The 18,333-nt window shown below is 39.3% G+C and overlaps 1 pseudogene; it reads right to left on the bottom strand.

The window, feature by feature from the left end:
- Positions 1-8,389: 8,389 nt before the first annotated feature.
- Positions 8,390-8,508, bottom strand: LOC113891946 (annotated as a pseudogene).
- Positions 8,509-18,333: the final 9,825 nt, after the last annotated feature.

Below are 18,333 nucleotides of genomic sequence, written 5' to 3'. Positions count from 1 at the left end.
CTCCTGTCCCCAGTCCCTCCCAGCATCAGGGTCTTTTCCAATGAGTCAACTCTTCACTTGAGGTGGCCAAAGTACTGGAGTTTCAGCTTTAGCATCAGTCCTTCCAAAGAAATCCCAGGGCTGATCTCCTTCAGAATGGACTGGTTGGATCTCCTTGCAGTCCAAGGGACTCTCAAGAGTCTTCTCCAATACCACAGTTCAAAAGCATCAATTCTTCAGCACTCGGCTTTTTTCACAGTCCAACTCTCACATCCATACATGACCACTGGAAAAACCATACCCTGAACTTTCTTGCTTTTCCCATGATCCAGTGGATGTTGGCAATTTGATCTCTGCTTCCTCTGCCTTTTCTAAAACCAGCTTGAACATCTGGAAGTTCACAGTTCATGTATTGCTGAAGCCTGGCTTGGAGAATTTTGAGCATTACTTTACTAGCATGTGAGATGAGTGCAGTTGTGTGGTAGTTTGAGCATTCTTTGACATTGCCTTTCTTTGGGATTGGAATGAAACCTGACCTTTTCCAGTCCTATGGCCACTGCTGAGTTTTCCAAATTTTCTGGCATATTGAGTGCAGCACTTTCATAGCATCATTTTCAGGATTTGAAATAGCTCAACTGGAATTCCATCACCTCCACTAGCTTTGTTCATAGTGATGCTTTCTAAGGCCCACTTAACTTCACATTCCAGATGTCTGGCTCTAGTGCTACACATAGAAATGTTCTAAACCCCAGAGATTCTCTACAATTTAAAAAGATCCCAAATGGGAAAAAAAAAAATCCCAGTATGAAATAGACACAGATTATGATCAAATTCAGGTCTAGGTATACAATCATAAGGTTATCAAATCTTCATGGATATTAAATTAGCAGCCTCTAAAGGTTTTTGATGTTAATGCTAGCATCATGATAGAAAAATTGATTAGATTGGGAAAACGCAAGTGGGTAAACCTGAGACTCTTCAAATTCTTCTTACCCATCCTGCCTAGTACAGACAGTCCCTTGCCAATTACCATAGCTTCCCCTTTGCATGGAGATCGTGAGAAGACCTCACCTAAGCACGTGTCCAGTAAAATACTGTTCTCCTGAAATCCATCACCACCTATTGCCTCCAGCCCAATAACCAGAATCATGTTTCAGCACATTCTAAATGGACTGTAAAGCAATCCTATAAATGTAAACCAGGACACCTCAAAATATGAATCACCAGCTACTGAGCCCATATGTGTGGTCATGGATCATAAAGAGCAGCAGATGAAAAGATAAAGCTAAGCAGAAGAGAATTTATTCAGGAGGGTATTTAGCCATGACTGAGGATATGAAATATTGGCAAAAATAGCTGTAAATTTACCTAATAATTTTATGGAATGGCTTCTTGAAGCCTGAGCATGACAACAGTCGACAGTAAATGAGATTGAGACATTGTACCTTTATTTGACAGATTAATGAAGAAGGACTCAGAAACCTTAGGAGTTGGAAAGTTAGAATGAATTGATTCTGTAATGCCTAGGAAAAAACAATCTTTCTATTTCTATGAAATGAGCCCAGAAGACATTTTAAAATTATTATTGATATGGTAGTTTGAGCACGCTTTGGCATTGCCTTTCTTTGGGATTGGAATGAAAACTGACCTTTTCCAGTCCTGTGGCCACTGCTGAGTTTTCCACGTTTGCTGGCATATTGAGTGCAGCACTTTCACAGCATCATCTTTCAGGATTTGGAAGAGCTCCACTGGAATTCCATCACCTCCCCTAGCTTTGTTCGTAGTGATGCTTTCTAAGGCCAACTTGACTTCACATTCCAGGATGTCTGGCTCTAGGTCAGTGATCACACGATCGTGATTATCTGGGTCATGAAAATCTTTTTTGTAGTTCTTCTGTGTATTCTTGCCATCTCTTCATAATATCTTCTGCTTCTGTTAGGTCCATACCATTTCTGTTCTTTATTGAGCCCATCTTTGCATGAAATGTTCCTTTGGTATGTCTGATTTTCTTGAAGAGATCCCTAGTCTTTCCCATTCTGTTGTTTTCCTCTATTTCTTTGCATTTATCGCTGAAGAAGGCTTTGTTATCTCTCCTTGCTATTCTTTGGAACTCTGCATTCAGATGTTTATATCTTTACTTTTCTCCTTTGCTTTTCACTTCTCTTCTTTTCACAGCTATTTGTAAGGCCTCCCCAGATGGCCATTTTGCTTTTTTGCATTTCTTTTCCATGGGAATGGTCTTGATCCCTGTCTCTTGTGCAATGTCACGAACCTCATTCCATAGTTCATCAGGCACTCTATCTATCAGATCTAGGCCCTTAAATCTATTTCTCACTTCCACTGTATAATCATAAGGGATTTGATTTAGGTCATACCTGAATGGTCTAGTGGTTTTCCCTACTTTCTTCAATTTAAGTCTGAATTTGGCAATAAGAAGGAAAGTTATGACCAACCTAGATAGCATATTCAAAAGCAGAGACATTACTTTGCCAACCAAGGTTCGTCTAGTCAAGGCTATGGTTTTTCCTGTGGTCATGTAGGGATGTGGGAGTTGGACTATGAAGAAGGCTGAGCGCCGAAGAATTGATGCTTTTGAACTGTGGTGTTGGAGAAGACTCTTGAGCGTCCCTTGGACTGCAAGGAGATCCAACCAGTCCATTCTAAAGGAAATCGGTCCTGGGTGTTATTTGGAAGGAATGATGCTAAAGCTGAAACTCCAGTACTTTGGCTACCTCATGCGAAGAGTTGACTCACTGGAAAAGACTCTGATGCTGGGAGGGATTGGGGGCAAGAGGAGAAGGGGACGACAGAGGATGAGATCGCTGGATGGCATCAATGACTCGATGGACGTGAGTTTGAGTGAACTCTGGGAGTTGGTGATGGACAGGGAGGCCTGGCGTGCTGCAGTTCATGGGGTCGCAAAGAGTCGGACATGACTGAGCGACTGATCTCATCTGATCTGATTGATATGGTAAAGAATGCCTTAATAAGTGAAACATCTGAACTTTGAAGAAAGAAGTGATGGCTAGTGGCTGCAGTCCAAAGGCAGTAAGAAGTGTTGCTATGTAATTAGGTGCCGATTCTCAGTGGGAAGGATGGGAATCCAGAATGGCATAGCTTAGGGAGCAGAACTTATCTGTGAGAAATAAGGGAGGCATAATTACTGTACTAGGCAACTGTTTCTTCCTATTGAAGACTAAGATAATAGCTAATAAATCATGACTTTCTTACACATTTGACTGATGTGTACCTGACGAGGCTATTCCTCCATTTATATAACAAAACAATTAAATGCTGGCAAACAGAGTGGAAATTATAATAATCTCAGAGTACGTGAAATTTTAAAATGCACTATGCATTTTGATAATCATTAGTAGAATCCTCCTTGGATGACTCTTAGGGGAAAAGTGTGTCATTTCATACAGAAAGATGATTTTTATGGTCATTAATGAATAATAAAAATTTCTCAAATTTTTTTTAATGGTCAAGTTTAAGGTCTCACCAATCTATTGAGTCAACTGAAATCATTTTGAAAGTGTTCAGTATATTAAGAACAATGGGATTAATAAGAAATTATTATTGTTTAATATATTTAGGACAGCCCTACTGTACAGTTAGCTCTCATTTGAGAACAAATACAGCCCATCAGTGCTGTGGACAGTGATCCACAGAAATAGCAATAAAAGTTTCATTTATCCTGGCATCCGACAAAGTTCAGGTTTCAGTCTCCAAGGGGAAACCAACACATTTGACTGTTCACCTCAACTAAACTGAACCAGAAAAGTAAATCTGCTTTGAAAATACAGTGTTCTCAAGTTGAGTCTATGTGACATAGATTATTCTTGCTCTTCTGGACAATCTCTGCTGTCACTGTACTCTATTAACAAGGGGAAGGGAGAATGGCCTGAAATCACATCTTATTCATAGACAGACTTTTAAATCATATTTGTCAAGGGCTTCACTATGTTACCTTTAGAAATTGTCAGGCATATTAATTTATACTCACATATGAGGCTGAATTGAATAACAATCTAACTAGCCATTGCTGACAGGAACACTGTTTGTACACAAATGAGACCAATGTACACAAAATAGACCAATTGTGGGAAATCCCTAGGTGCGGGAGTTTGTGTCCCTACTCTCACTGTTCTAGTTCACATTTATGGAAATGGAATGTTAATCGACTTGGGATTATGTCTCAGTAGAAATGTTCATCTCTAATCAAAAGTATAAACTGTATTGATACTTTGCTTCATTATTTTCTTTGTCTCCTCTCAGATAGGATTTATAACTGGTTGATCATTCTAAAATGTTGAAGTTAGTATCCAGAGAGGAAATAGAAATACGATATACACTAGAACACATGAAATCAGCATGTGAAAATATGATCAGAATACTATAAAATATTCTGGTCAAAAAGACTCTAGCCAAACAGATGTCAAAAGCAACAGAATCCTGTGCAATTAAATGTAAAATGCATGAAAATCTATTAATAAAAATTAAATTGTTAGCTCTGTAGTAAGTTGAGAGATTGACTTTAGTTACTGTTTCTCTTAATTTTGCAAATTGAAGCAAAATGAACAATTTGTGCTGGGAAATTCCTTTGTTACTATGCACTGTGCCACTAGATAGAGAAATGCTATACCATGCGAAAAATCCCTGAAGTTCATTTATTACTTGCTCAGCTGTAGCCTGAAGAGGGATGTAAGGATAAGCATCAGGGGCTTTGAAAGTCTTCTCTAAGAATTCGAAGCAGCGTAAGACAAAAACTCACTCAACCCAAACAAAGTTCTGTCAGTCATTTGAACTTTGTGGCAGCAAAAAGCAAAACATTTTAAACAACATCTGTGCTCTGTAATTGACTCAACCTTAATGGAAGATACTAACAGAGTAAAATACCAAGGCAGGATTTCAGCAAATGGCAAGTTATTTCATAAAGAGCTCTGCTCAAGATAATTTATAAGAAAGAGGAAGGCTTACTTAAAGCTGCCACTTAGGATTGAATGAAGTCAAATCAATTTCATAGTTCCTTTAAATTTTATTGATGTTTCTTCAACTTTTGTATTTCACAGAGTTGAAATAACAAAAACATCTCTAAAGTGCCTCAATTTTAAATCCACTTTAAACTCAATTTTTATCTTCTTAATTTCTTTTTTAAGAGAAAAGATTTGTTTCCATTTCAGGGACTCTGAATACAGCAGTAGAAACCATTGTACTAAAGAGTGTTCTGACAACTTTTGGTAGTTAACTGAAGTGTGGGCAGAAAGCCAAAGAACCTGTTCTTCCTCTGTGAAGGTATAGATTATAATACTTGGCACTTGTGTTTAGGGGTGAAGAAGAAAGGAGGGCTCTACATAATATGTATAAAGCAAGATGTGCTGGAGAGTATTGCAGCAAGTTGTATGGTAGAGTCTGTCACCTGATTTGGCTCTGCTCTAGGCCCTGCGGACCAGATCAGCTTTGTAGCCCAAAGTTTTCCACATTTCCATTTGTCACCATTAGGCAATCATTGTCCTGCAACTGATAAATGCTACTCATTTTCCTTTACTTGTAGCTTCAGAATATTTTCAAGGAATAATTGTATGTATGCATCTGTAAAATAGCATTTTGCTTTTTTAAAAACTTTTAATTGGAGGATAGTTGCTTTACAGTATTGTGTTGGTTTCTGCTGTGCAAGAATGTGAATCAGATGTAGTATCCCCTCCCCCTTGGAGTCTCCCTCCCACCGATCCCCCAACACCCTACACTTCTATATAAGCACAGAGCACTGGGCTGAGCTCCCTGTGTTTTACAGCAACTTCCCACTATCTAGCTGTTTTACACATGGTCGTGCATATATTTCAGTGTTTTGTCAGAGTCTCCCTCACCAAAAAACAGCTTTGAGAGCCTTGTTGCTCTCCTGGTAGAATTAAAACTCAGAGATGCAATGTAACAAAGTCTATTTCCAAAATTTGATCTTTACTACTCAGAAGCAACTCCATATTATTACATTTTAATATTGATATTTTAATGTGTGTCTACATTTTAATCCCCCCCGCCTTGAGTTCAGTTCAGTTTAGTCACTTAATTGTGTCCAGCTCTTTGTGACCCCATGGACTGCAAGACACCAGGCCTCCTTGTCCATCACCAAATCCCAGAGTTTATTCAAACTCATATCCATTGAATCAGTGATCCATCCAATCATCTCATCTCTGTCTCGTCCCTTTCTCCTCCCGCCCTAAATCTTTCCCAGCATCAGGGTTTTTTCAAATGAGTCAGTTCTTCACAACAGGTGGCCAGAGTACTGGAGTTTCAGCTTCAGCATCAGTCCTTCCAATGAATATTCAGGACTGATTTCCTTTAGGATGGACCGTTTGGATCTCCTTGCAGTCCAAGGGACTCTCAGGAGTCTTCTCCAACACCACAGTTCAAAAGCATCAATTCTTCTGTGTTCAGTTTTCTTTATAGTCCAAGTCTCACATCCATACATGACTACTGGAAAAATCATAGCTTTGACTAGAGGAACCTTTCTTGGCAAACTATTGTCTCTGCTTTTTAATATGCTGTCTAGGTTGGTCAAAACTTTTCTTCCAAGGAGCAAGCGTCTTTTAATTTCATGGCTGAAGTCACCATCTGCAGTGATTTTGGAGCCCCCCAAAATAAAGTCTCTCCCTATTTCCCCAGCTATTTACCATGAAGTGATGGGACTAGATGCCATGATCTAGTTCTCTGAATGTTGAGTTTTAAGCCAGCTTTTTCACTCTCCTCTTTCACCTTTATCAGGAGAATCTTTAGTTCTTTGCTTTCTGCCATAATGGTGGTGTTATCTGCATATCTGAGGTTATTGATATTTCTAGCAGCAATATTGATTCCAGCTTGTGCTTCATCCAGTCCAGCATTTCTCATGATAAACAGTGCATATAAGTTAAATAAGCAGGGTGACAATATACAGCCTTGACGTACTCCTTTCCTAATTTGGAATGAGTCTGTTCTTCCATGTCCAGTTCTAACTGTTGCCTCTTGACCTGCATGCAGATTTCTCAGGAGGCAGGTCAGGTGGTCTGGTAGTCCCATCCCTTAAAGAATTTTCCACAGTTTGTTGTGATCCACACAGTCAAAGGCCTTGGCATAGTCAATAAAGCATAACTAGATGTTTCTCTGGAATTCTCTTGCTTTTTTGATGATCCCAAAGATGTTGGCAATTTGATCTCTGGTTCCTCTTCCTTTTCGAAATCCAGCTCAAGCATCTGGAAGTTCAGGGCTTAGGTACTATTGAAGCCTGGCTTTAAGAATTTTGAGCATTATTTTGCTAGCGTGTGAGATGAGTGCAATTGTGTGGTAGTTTGAGCATTCTTTGGCATTGCCTTTCTTTAGGATTGCAATGAAACCTGACCTTTTCCAGTCCTGTGGCCACTGCTGAGTTTTCCAAATTTGCTGGTATATTGAGTGCAGCACTTTCACAGCATCATCTTTCAGGATTAGAAATAGCTCAATGGGAATTCCATCACCTCCACTATCTTTGTTCGTAGTTATGCTTCCTAAGGCCTACTTGACTTCACATTTCAGTATATCTAGCTCTAGGTGAGTGATCACACCATTGTGATTATCTGAGTCATGAAGATCTTGTATTTGTAAGGCCTCCTCAGACAACTATTTTGTCTTTTTGCACTTATTTTTCTTGGGTATGGTCTTGATCCCTGTCTCCTGTACAATGTCATGAACCTCCATGCATAGATTTTCAGGCACTCTGTCTATCAGATCTAATCCCTTGAATCTATTTGTCACTTCCACTGTATAATTGTAAGGGATTTGATTTAGGTCATATCTGAATGGTCTGGTGGTTTTCCCTACTTTCCTCAATTTAAGTCTGAATTTGGCAATATGGATTTCATGATCTGAGCCACAGTTAGCTCCAGGTCTTGTTTTTGCTGACTGTATTGAGCTTCTCCACCTTTGGCTGCAAAGAATATAATCAGTCTAATTTTGGTATTGACCATCTGGTGATGTCCACATGTAGAGTCTTCTCTTGTGTTGTTGGAAGAGTGTGTTTGCTTTGAGCAGTGTGTTCTCTTGGCAAAATCTATTAGCCTTTGCCCTGCTTCATTCTCTACTCCAAGGCAAATTTGCCTGTTACTCCAGGTATCTCTTGACTTCCTACTTTTGCCTTCCAGTCCCCTATAATGAAAAGGGCATCTTTTTTTTTTTTTGGTGAAGTCACTCAGTCGTGTCCAACTCTTTGCGACCCTGTGGACTGTAGCCCACCAGGCTCCTCCATCCATGGGATTCTCCAAGCAAGAATACTGGAGTGGGTTGCCATTTCCTTCCCCAGGGGATCTTCCCAACCCAGGGATTGAACCTAGGTCTCCTGCAATGCAGGCAGACGCTTTAACCTCTGAGCCACCAGGGAAGCCCAAAAGAAAAATTAAAGTAAAGCCTACAGCAGCTGGTATTCCCAGGCAGTCTCCCATCCAAGTATTAACCAAGCCCGACCCTACTTAGCTTCCGAGATCAGAGGAGATCAGGCGTGTTAAGGGTGATATGGCCGGAGACTAGGTCTTCATAGAACCGTTCAACTTCAGCTTCTTCAGCATAATTGGTTGGGTCATAGACTTGGATTACTGTGATATTGAATGGTTTCCCTGAAGTGTTCAAATTATTTCTGTGTATTGTTTCATGATTAAACTACCGTTGTTTCATTTTTTTCTGCATGGATTTGTTTCATATAATTACAATAATATATTTTTTTTAGTTTAATAAGATTATATGTTAAGTATTTTCCAAAGTTTTTACATCATTTTAATAAAACATAGTGCTAGTGGGATTTTTCCCTTCGAATTTTTTTTTTTCTTGTTGTAGCCTTTTCTTTTTCACTTAAGGAGAGTTTTTAACACTTCTTATAAGATTAGCTTAGAATTAATATTGATGAATTCTTTCACTTTTTGTCTATCTTAGGAGCTCTTTATTTCTCCAAATCTGAATAATAACAAATCTGAATAATAACCTTGCTGGGTAGAATATTTAAATTGTAGGTTTTTCCCTGTCAGGATTTTAAACATATCATGTCACTCTGCCGGCCTGCAAAGTTTCTGCAGAAAAATCAGCTGTCAGTCATTTAGTGGTTCCCTTGTGCGTGTCTCTGTTTTTCTCTTGTTGCCTTTAGAATCCTCTGTGCTTTGATGTTTGCCATTTATTTATGATACGTCTTGGTTTTGTCTCTGGGTTAATCTTGTTTTGGACTCACTGTGCTTCATTTTTCTGGCAATCTGTTTCCTTCTTCAGGTTGGGGTAAGCTTTCAGCCATGATTCCATCAGATATATTCTCTAACCCTTTTAATGTTTCTTCTCTTTCTGGGACACTTATAATGCGAATGTTAGTACCCTTGATGTTGTCTCAAAGGTACCTTAAACTATTTTTATTTTTAAAAACTTGCTTCTTTTTGATATTCTGATTGAGTGATTTGATTTCAGGGATTCTTATCTTCCAGATCACTCATGCATTCTTCTATATCACCTAATCTGCTATTCATTTCACTAGATAGAGAAGAAAAAGGAGTCCAAAGTGGCACTTAGAGGAAGTGGCAACTAGAAAAAGCCCACAAAGGGAACAAAGAAAGAAAGCCTGTGAAAAACTGCAGCTCTGAATGAGAGCCTCTGATGTGAAAACACACCCAAACACACCGCCTTCCCTGATTGGCCTTGAACATACACCCTATTTGCATCCCCTCCCCTGATTGGTGATGGCTATCAGCCCCAATTTGCATGGGGAATAGCCAATCAAGACCCAGGAATGGCCAAAAGGAAGAGACAAAAATATAAAAGAGGGAAGTCAAATGGGTTGAGACCACTCTTAAGGGTTTAGTCTGCTTTCACATCTTGAGAGTGTATTGCATGCTGTCTGCTTAATAAATCCTGCCTGCTGGAGCTGTAACTAATCTGTTGGGCCAGTTCTTTGCTATGGTGAGACAAGAAAAACTGACCTGACAATTCCCTCTAGTGTATTTTTATTACAATTACTGTATTTTTTTCATATATTCTAGTTTTTGTTAAAATTATCACTATGTTTGTCTATTCTTTCCTGTGTTTAGTTAGCATTCTTATTACTATTACTTTGAACTTTCTATCAGTTGAATTATTTATCTCTATTTCATTAGGGCTTTCCCCCAAGTTTTTCCCTTATTCTTTTATATGAAATACATTCCTCTGACTTCTCAGTTTAATTTTTTCTGTCTCTGTGGAATTATGTGAAACAATTATCTGTCCTGGTCTTGGAGGCATGTACTTGTGTGGAAGTGTCCCTATGCAATCTGAGTAAGCCCAGTGGCTTTGGTGGGAAAGCTGGATCTGAAGTAAGTGCAGGCTGTGTCTTCCCTGGAGGTGTGCTGGCAGCTGCAGCCTTGGTGGGAGGTAGGGCTGAAGTTGGAGAGGATAGATCTAGAAGCAGGTGTCTAGAACCATAGGCTTCCTTTATGCTCAATGGCCTTATCAAGGACAGAGGTGAGTCCAAGGGCATGAAGTAAAAATCGTGAGAAAATTGGTTTTCTCCCAGTTGTGATGAAAGTCTCTGCCTTGATTTGGAGCATGGCTGCATTGTGAGGGCTTGGGGCTGCATTTCTGTGCTGGTTTCACTTTTTCCCGTAGTGTGCATGTCTTGGTTAGAGGCTGTGGTGTGGCAAGAAGAATTGGTATCACACTACTGAATTGGTTTTGCATCCATCCAAGTGTGCAGGGACTGATGCTCCTGCTGTGGTGTTTATTCTTTTCTCATATAAGCATTTAAGATCAAAGGGTTTGATGAAACTACAGCTTTACCTATATTTAGCAAGTATGGACATATTGTATTTTCATTATTAATTTAGTTCTTAATATATTTCAATCTCTATTATAGCTTATTTGGGATCATGAGTTATTTGCAAGATTCTGCATGATTGTTTTTTAGCCAGATATTTTTGGATGTGGATATTTGTTTCCTACTGTTCTTTTCCAGCTTTTAAATTTAGCTGACTTTTGCTCAGTTCTGTGTAATTCAGTTCTTGTAATTCTCAGTTCTGTGTAATTCCTTATGATATGTTGTATAATCTATTAATTGATAACTTTTTATAATGTTTCTTTTATATGCAGTAGTCAGTAGTGCTATTTAACAAAATACTTCCAATTCTTTCTAGTTGTTATGAAGCGTGTATTGTATTGCTAAGTGTCTAATAATCACCGTAACTCAATGTTTAATTGCACTGCTATGTGGCACCAGCATGAAATGCATTTTTGTTGTGTTAACCCACTGAGATTTGATTCTTTTTGTTACTGCGGGATTATAAACCAATCCTGATTTGTGGATAGATGATGTTAGAAGCCTGGCAGTGAAAAAAGGTGGTAATCCATGTTATACATTAACAAAATACTTAATAAAACTATCACCTGTTATAATTTGGATGTCCAATCATGCATCTAATGATTGTGTAGCACTAGGAGAAGTAGTTGAAAATCCAAACAATATTGGCATGTATCAGTTGGCAGTAGCTGTTTTTATGAAGCTATTATGAAAGAGGCTTAAAGAATGTATGCTTATAAAACATATAAATCTCATCATTTGGCACAGGGTTTCTTTCAAGTCTATCAGATCAACTTGTTAATTGTTGTTGCAATCTACTATATTAAATTCTGTCTAGCTATTACTTTCTGAGATTATTTTAAAATCTTTTACCATGTGAAAGTTAAAAATTTCTTGAACAGAGCCTAAAAAATATTAGGTAAAACACTCTTGTCAAATTAGTTGTTAATAGAATTACGAACTTCTGTTGCTCAAAAGACACCAGTAAAATTAATGAAAAGGCAAACTGGGAAATAGAAAAAGGTATTTTGAGTAAAAACAGCAAATAGCTTAAGTCTATCCGGGAGGAGCAACCCACGCCCCGAGGTCAGGGGCGGTGGCCGGGAGGACCAACCCCACGTCCAAGGAGCCATGGCTGCGCAGGCGCAGGAGGGCCTAGAGGACCTATCCCACATTGAAGGTCAGGAAGGGCGGCGGTGAGGAGATACCCCTCGTCCAAGGTAAGGAGCAATGGCTGCACTTTGCTGGAGCAGCTGTGAAGAGAAACCCCACGTCCAAGGTAAGAGAAACCCAAATAAGACGGCAGGTGTTACAAGAGGGCATCAGAGGGCAAACACACTGAAACCATACTCACAGAAAACTAGTCAATCTAATCACACTAGGACCACAGCCTTGTCTAACTCAATGAAACTAAGCCATGCCCGTGGGGCAACCCAAGACGGGCAGGTCATGGTGGAGAGATCTGACAAAATGTGGTCCACTGGAGAAGGGAATGGCAAACCACTTCAGTATTCTTGCCTTGAGAACCCCTGAACAGTATGAAAAGGCAAAATGATAGGATACTGAAAGAGAAACTCCCCAGTTCAGTAGGTGCCCAATATGCTACTGGAGATCAGTGGAGAAATAACTCCAGAAAGAATGAAGGGATGGAGCCAAAGCAAAAAGAATACCCAGCTGTGGATGTGACTGTTGATAGAAGCAAGGTCCGATGCTGTAAAGAGCAATATTGCATAGGAACCTGAAATGTCAGGTCCATGAATCAAGGCAAATTGGAAGTGGTCAAACAAGAGATGGCAAGAGTGAATGTCAACATTCTAGGAATCAGCGAACTGAAATGGACTGGAATGGGTGAATTTAACTCAGATGACCATTATATCTACTACTGCAGGCAGGAATCCCTCAGAAGAAATGGAGTGGCCATCATGGTCAACAAAAGAGTCCGAAATGCAGTACTTGGATGCAATCTCAAAAACGACAGAATGATCTCTGTTTGTTTAAAGGCAAACCATTCAATATCACAGTAATCCAAGTCTATGCCCCAACCAGTAATGTTGAAGAAGCTGAAGTTGAACGGTTCTATGAAGACCTACAAGACATTTTAGAACTAACACCCAAAAAAGATGTTCTTTTCATTATAGGAGACTGGAATGCAAAAGTAGGAAGTCAAGAAACACCTGGAGTAACAGGCAAAATTGACCTTGGAATACGGAATGAAGCAGGGCAAAGACTAATAGAGTTTTGCCAAGAAAATGCACTGGTCATAACAAACACCCTCTTCCAACAACACAAGAGAAGACTCTATACATGGACATCACCAGATGGTCAACACCGAAATCAGATTGATTATATTCTTTGCAGCCAAAGATGGAGAAGCTCTATACAGTCAGAAAAAACAAGACCAGGAGCTGACTGTGGCTCAGACCATGAACTCCTTATTGCCAAATTCAGACTTAAATTGAAGAAAGTAGGGAAAACCACTAGACCATTCAGGTATGACCTAAATCAAATCCCTTATGATTATACAGTGGAAGTGAGAAATAGATTAAAGGGCCTAGATCTGATAGATAGAGTGCCTGATGAACTATGGAATGAGGTTCGTGACATTGTACAGGAGACAGGGATCAAGACCATTCCCATGGAAAAGAAATGCAAAAAAGCAAAATGGCTGTCTGGGGAGGCCTTACAAATAGCTGTGAAAAAAAGAGAAGTGAAAAGCAAAGGAGAAAAGGAAAGATATAAACATCTGAATGCAGAGTTCCAAAGAATAGCAAGAAGAGATAAGAAAGCCTTCTTCAGCGATCAATGCAAAGAAATAGAGGAAAACAACAAATGGGAAAGACTAGGGATCTCTTCAAGAAAATCAGAGATACCAAAGGAACATTTAAAGCAAAGATGGGCTCAATAAAGGACAGAAATGGTATGGACCTAACAGAAGCAGAAGATATTAAGAAGAGATGGCAAGAATACACAGACAAACTGTACAAAAAAGATCTTCACGACCAAGATAATCACGATTGTGTGATCACTGACCTAGAGCCAGACATCCTGGAATGTGAAGTCAAGTGGGCCTTAGAAAGCATCACTACAAACAAAGCTAGTGGAGGTGATGGAATTCCAGTGGAGCTATTCCAAATCCTGAAAGATGATGCTGTGAAAGTGCTGCACTCAGTATGCCAGCAAATGTGGAAAACTCAGCAGTGGCCACAGGACTGGAAAAAGTCAGTTTTCATTCCAATCCCAAAGAAAGGCAATGCCAAAGAATGCTCAAACTACCACACAATTGCACTCATTTCACACGCTAGTAAAGTAATGCTCAAAATTCTCCAAGCCAGGCTTCAGCAATATGTGAACCGTGAACTTCCTGATGTTTAAGCTGGTTTTAGAAAAGGCAGAGGAACCACAGATCAAATTGCCAGCATCCGCTGGATCATAGAAAAAGCAAGAGAGTTCCAGAAAAACATCTATTTCTGCTTTATTGACTATGCCAAAGCCTTTGACTGTGTGGATCACAATAAACTGTGGAATATTCTGAAAGAGATGGGAATACCAGATCACCTGATCTGCCTCTTGAGAAATTTGTATGCAGGTCAGGAAGCAACAGTTAGAACTGGACATGGAACAACAGACTGGTTCCAAATAGGAAAAGGAGTTCGTCAAGGCTGTAGATTGTCACCCTGTTTATTTAACTTATATGCAGAGTACATCATGAGAAACGCTGGGCTGGAAGAAACACAAGCTGGAATCAAGATTGCCGGGAGAAATACCAATAACCTCAGATATGCAGATGACACCACCCTTATGGCAGAAAGTGAAGAGGAACTAAAAAGCCTCTTGATGAAAGTGAAAGTGGAGAGTGAAAAAGTTGGCTTAAAGCTCAACATTCAGAAAACAAAGATCATGGCATCCGGTCCCACCACTTCATGGGAAATAGATGGGGAAACAGTGGAAACAGTGTCAGACTTTATTTTTCTGGGCTCCAAAATCACTGCAGATGGTGACTGCAGCCATGAAATTAAAAGACGCTTGCTCCTTGGAAGCAAAGTTATGACCAACCTAGATAGCATATTCAAAAGCAGAGACATTACTTTGCCAACAAAGGTTTGTCTAATCAAGGCTATGGTTTTTCCAGTGGTCATGTATGGATGTGAGAGTTGGACTGTGAAGAAGGCTGAGCACCGAAGAATTGATGCTTTTGAACTGTGGTGTTGGAGAAGACTCTTGAGAGTCCCTTGGACTGCAAGGAGATCCAACTGGTCCATTCTGAAGGAGATCAGCCCTGGGATTTCTTTCAAAGGAATGATGCTAAAGCTGAAACTCCAGTACTTTGGCCACCTCATGCGAAGAGTTGACTCATTGGAAAAGACTCTGATGCTGGGAGGGATTGGGGGCAGGAGGAGAAGGGGACAACAGAGGATGAGATGGCTGGATGGCATCACTGACTCGATGGACGTGAGTCTGAGTGAACTCCGGGAGTTGGTGATGGACAGGGAGGCCTGGTGTGCTGCGATTCATGGGGTCGCAAAGAGTTGGACACGACTGAGCAACTGATCTGATCTGATCTGATAGTACTCAGAACTTCCTGTAAATCAGTTAGAATAACAAAAAGGTCAAACCAAAAGAAAAAAATATATATATATATACACAAGGGATGTATGGACACTTCATCAAAAAGCTAATAAACCTTTGAAAAGATTCTTAAGGAAATGCAAATCAAAATCTCAATAAGAAACTGATATTTACCAAAAACTGTTCAAGTGAAAAAATAAAAAATACTCTCATATACTGCTGCTGGGAGTGTACATTTGTATAACCCCTTTGTAAAAGTGTTTTGCAGTATCAATTAAAGCTCAAATTGATAGCTATGTCCTAGCTTTCCCAGTCACACAGTAAAGATCTTTGAGGATCCCAGTTTTATGTTAAGGAAACCCACTGAACTCAGTAAGCCAGGCTAATCAGAGGACTCATCTCATTTTTTTGCCTTCTCTCTGAAAGAACTGTTCTGTGCTGCCTATTGCCCAATATCTTAAAATGATTGTTTCAACTATTTAACTGGTTTTTAATATTTCAAGGCAGGAAGTTAAACTGTTTCATACTGCTCATCCATCTTGGTTGAAAGCTGATGTTGTGTGACTTTTTGTTGACTTTCTGCTCTGGCCATTTCATCCCTCTGCTGGCACAGGACATGCAGCTACAGCTGCCCTAGTGGCATACCTGTGCTGTGATGTTGGGCTCAATTCCAAAAATTTTTGCCAATAACCTGAAACACTTTAAACTCATGCATAGTTTGTGATTTTTTTTTTTTTTTTTTTTTACTTTTCTACCCTTTTTTCCAGGAATTTAACAGGAAATTAAAATTTTTTCTTTCCACATACTTTGATTTTTTTTAAAAATCTCTTTATTACAATCATATGTTCACATTTTCCCAAAAAGGAAAATGTAAATCCTAGCTGATAATTCAGAGAAAGCAATGGCACCCCACTCCAGTACTCTTGCCTGGAAAATCCCATGGATGGAGGAGCCTGGTAGGCTGCAGTCCATGGGGTCACTAGGAGTCGGACACAACTGTGTAATTTTCAAGTAGACAACCTGAGCGACTTCACTTTCACTTTTCACTGTCATGCATTGGAGAACGAAATGGCAACCCACTCCACTGTTCTTGCCTGGAGAATCCCAGGGACCGGGGAGCCTGGTGGGCTGCTGTCTATGGGGTCACACAGAGTCGGACAAGACTGAAGCGACTTAGCAGCAGCAGCAACACCAGCAGCAGCTGATAATTGTATTTCAGTTTGGGGATTTGCAATGAGACCACAAATCTGAACTTTCTTTTCTGTGTTTTCATATGTTGATGACAGCAGAAAATGCTATTCTTATGTATTATTAAATTTTATGATAAAACTCTCTAAAATGCTTGGAATTGCTTATTAAGATGCTATAAAACTGAAACTATTCTTGAACTTAAAATTTCTATGAATATGGATAAGCTACTAAAATGTGTGATGGCCTAAGTGTAAAACAACGGTAGTTAAATTTCTCTTTAAATTCATTTTTTTGTCTTATTTTATTCAACAGAGAACGAAAAGTTGTATTCTTTTTGATATTTTGTTGTTGTTTCTCTTGATGTGGAAGAAGAATGCATGTAATTAGGGTACCATTAAATAACCATAGTAATTAACAGTGACTCAGAAACTTACTAAAGAAACTGTATTTAATTTTTAAAGGTTTTATGTAATTTTAAAGTATACTTTCCATTTACAGTTATTGCAAAATATTGGCTATATTCCCTGTTTTGTATAATATACATTTGAGCCTTCTTACAGCCAGTAGTCCATACCTCCTACTCCCCCACTTTTTAACTTTGCTCCTTTGTTTAGCAAGGCACTGATTGGCAAAATGATTAAATAGCTAAAGTTAGTTTTGTGTATGTGAAAAGTGAAAGTCGCTTAGTCATGTCCGACTCTTTGTGACCCCATGGACTATGTAGTCTTTGAAATTTTCCAGGCCAGAACACAGGAGCAGATAGCCTTTCCTTTCTCCAGGGGATTTTCCCAACCCAGGGATGGAACCCAGGTCTCCGGCATTGCAGATTGATTCTTTATCAGCAGAGCCACAAAGGAAATCCAAGCACACTGGATTGGGTAGCCTATCCTTTCTCCCGACCCAGGGATCTAACGGGGTCTCCTGCATTGCAAGCGAATTCTTTATCAACTGAGTTATCAAGGAATTCCCCTCTTCCCCAGTTTTTGTTTTTGGTTTTTTTGGTTACTCCCATTGAATTCACCTCTACTTCCTTGTTTTACTCTGGGGTAGCCTATAACTTGGCTGTAAGTCATATGCCTTTCCAGGATGTTAGTACCTACGGCCATGGATGTCGATATTGTCCTATTAGGTTCTCTTTTGCTTGCTTCTCTGCAAAATAGTATATATTGAATCTCATAAGCATAGTTGAAATTATTTGTTACTAATGGTTTAATACAGAATCAGCAACTTTCTCTCAGTAAGGGGCCAAATAGATAGTAAATATTTTTCAATTTTAGGCCCTTCAGACTCTGTTGCACCTACTCAACTCTGTCACTGTGACACAAAAACAGCTCTAGGCACAATGTAAATGAATAGGTGAGGCTGTTTACCATTAAAACTGTAGGTACAAAAAGGCAGTGGGCCAGATTTGGCCTGTGGCCATAATTTGCTGAATTCTAATTGAATATCTTCCCAAAGCAGTATGTTAGAATTTTGACAGAAACCTCTGGGAAACCCTGTAACTGAAGTTTTAAAAGTGGGTTTTCATATGGCAATAGAGCTGTAAGTTATACATTTCTAAGCCATTCAGCATCCAGAGCAAATCGAGTTACTAAACAGATATATATGCATATGAAGAGTGCCTCATGAAAAAAATTTTTCACAGTTTTTCGTATTTACAGTACTTTATAGGCAGTATATGAGAATTTAATGTCCACTGCAATTAAAGCAATACCAAAAAAAGCAAGGCTGATTTTTATTAACTTTCAAAAGCATTGTCAACTGATGATTATAGTACTTGAGTAACATTTTTA

The sequence above is a fragment of the Bos indicus x Bos taurus genome, chromosome 4 (genome assembly GCF_003369695.1).
Source record: "Bos indicus x Bos taurus breed Angus x Brahman F1 hybrid chromosome 4, Bos_hybrid_MaternalHap_v2.0, whole genome shotgun sequence".
Classification (NCBI taxonomy): Eukaryota; Metazoa; Chordata; class Mammalia; order Artiodactyla; family Bovidae; genus Bos; species Bos indicus x Bos taurus.
This window is presented reverse-complemented; position numbering and strand designations above follow the sequence as displayed.